At 57.7% G+C, this 2,047-nt stretch overlaps 1 long non-coding RNA gene across 1 annotated transcript; it reads right to left on the bottom strand.

Annotated features, from left to right (window-relative positions):
• Positions 1 to 768: 768 nt before the first annotated feature.
• Positions 769 to 1,114, bottom strand: LOC112943674. The gene is made up of 2 exons (XR_003248638.1): positions 1,010 to 1,114; positions 769 to 887 (listed from the first exon to the last, which is right to left on the bottom strand). It is a non-coding gene; the product is annotated as an uncharacterized LOC112943674 (long non-coding RNA).
• Positions 1,115 to 2,047: the final 933 nt, after the last annotated feature.

Here is a 2,047-nt window from a genome sequence, read left to right as displayed (position 1 = left end):
GGAAGACCTTCAGGTCATTGAAGAGCATGCGGCAGCGGCACTTGAGGAGGCCTTGGTTCCGCAACATCTGTCTCGCACGCAGGAGCCCGCAGCAGCAGTCGCAGAAAATGCCCGCGCCGGCTGGTACTAACATGTGCCTTCCGTGCGCGGGCGGCCGCGGCGGCGGCGGGAGGGCGCGGGAGCCCCGGGCGCCTCTGCCGGGAGCCTCGCGAGGCCGGCGGGAGCGCTCGGAGCAGTAAAAAACAAGAATAAATAGAACAACAAAACCCGGCGCCGCGGGGCTGGGTGCGGAGCGGGGTAGGGGGGTCGTTGCCCCCGCCGGCGGGGCGAGTGCCACAAGTTTGTGCGGGGCCGAGCGGGCGGCGGAAAAGGCGCGTGGCGCGCCCAAGGGTGCGGGCAGCGCCGCGCAGCGCGGGGCAGCAGCGCCCAGGCCCGCTCCCAACTCCTAAGCGCGTGGAAAAGCCGGCCCGGCGTCTCCGGCGGGCGTGGGGAGCAGCGGGAATACGGTTGTCTCGACAGTATTTGGCATCTCAAGTAATTTTCCTTCTATCTTCCGGTTTTATATATATATAATATAATATTTTCTTTTCCAGTTAAAAAATAAAACCCAACCACGCCAGCCCCGGTGTGCGCCCAGGCAAAATAATGGCGAGGCGGGCTAACAAAATGCAAAATTGGTAGCTGTTGTTATTATCAAAATTGCCTCTGTGACAAAAAAAGAAAAAAAAAAAAAAGAAAAAGAAAAAGAAAAAAGAAAAGAAAAGAAAAAGGAAAAAGGCCTTCACATTGTTTTTGGGAAAACACCCTACGTTTCCAGCACTGTACTCCCAGGTGGCTTCAGATTTCGCCGTTGCCTTTAAAAGGTTTCACTGTAAATATTAAAAGTCCTGAAAGAAACAATTAGCATTCAACGAGCTAAACCCCAGATGCACTGAGATAAATATATTTATATATATAATATATATTATATATATCATATATTTCAATATATATTTATATATATTCTGACCTTCTCTCTTCCAGCAGATGTCTGGACCACACCAAAAAATAAAATCAGAGCAAAAATTGGTGAGAGGCGGATGAATTATTTCCTAAACTGTTACCATCCTGGACCAAAAAAAAAAAAAAAAAAAAAAACATCCATCGAAATCTGATCTTTTCTTCGCATGTAATTGACGGGGGAAACGTCGATCTTACATGCTCACGTTCCCTTTCCTCCTTTCACAAAACAGGAACGTCACCAAACGCACTGGCAGCTCGTACAGACCGCTGTGGATGGCGAGGCGGCCAGGGCTCTCTCAGCGACTGCAGGGTCCTCCTTTTGATGCATTGGATGAGGCTCCTTCTTCCTCTCCAGCACCGTCCCCACCTTCATTTTCCTCCCCTTCTGTCCTCCTCCCCTGCCTGTTGTTCTCTCTCACAGGCATTGACATTCAACCATCGCAAGGCTGTCGCACTCTCTCTGGCGGGGAGGGGGGAGGAAGAAGAGGAAAAACGGGATCAGATAATTCCCTTCCTCCTCGTAGCAGGCTCCGCGGGAGCGCGATGCGCCAGGGGCCGCGCGCCTTGTTTGTGCTGCGGCCGCTGCCGCGGGGGCTGCGCGGGTGCGTGCGCGGCAGCCGCCCCTGCGCGGGGCCGCGCGGCTGCGCGGGGAGGCGGCGGCGCGCGCTGCCTCCCTCCCTGCGGGGCCGCGCGCGCGGAGCAGCTCTGTGCGCGCCGCAAGCGGCGACTCGCGGCAAGGGAGCGGGGCGGCGTGGCCGCGCTCTCCTCCCTCCCYCCCCCGGCTGGCGAAAAATAAAAATTAAAGGCAAAAAAATAAAAGCAAAAGGCGGCGGAGCTGGGCGGGGGGGGGGACTGGAGGGGAGGATTGGGGCCCCTGCCGCCCGCCGATGCCCCGGGCTGCTCGCAAGAGCCCACCCCGCGAGGAGGAGGAGGAGGAGGGAGGCGGGAGGAAGGGGCTGGGCGGCCGCTGCGGCTTCAGCACCGCGAGCTGCGGACAGCTCCGCTGCGCTGCGCTGCGCGCGGGCGCGGCGGCGGCGGCGCGTGC

This window comes from Nothoprocta perdicaria, unplaced genomic scaffold (assembly GCF_003342845.1).
Source record: "Nothoprocta perdicaria isolate Ctin4 unplaced genomic scaffold, notPer1 scaffold_0, whole genome shotgun sequence".
Lineage (NCBI taxonomy): Eukaryota > Metazoa > Chordata > Aves > Tinamiformes > Tinamidae > Nothoprocta > Nothoprocta perdicaria.
The sequence above is the reverse complement of the archived record's forward strand: the minus strand, read 5'-3'. Positions and strand labels throughout refer to the sequence as shown.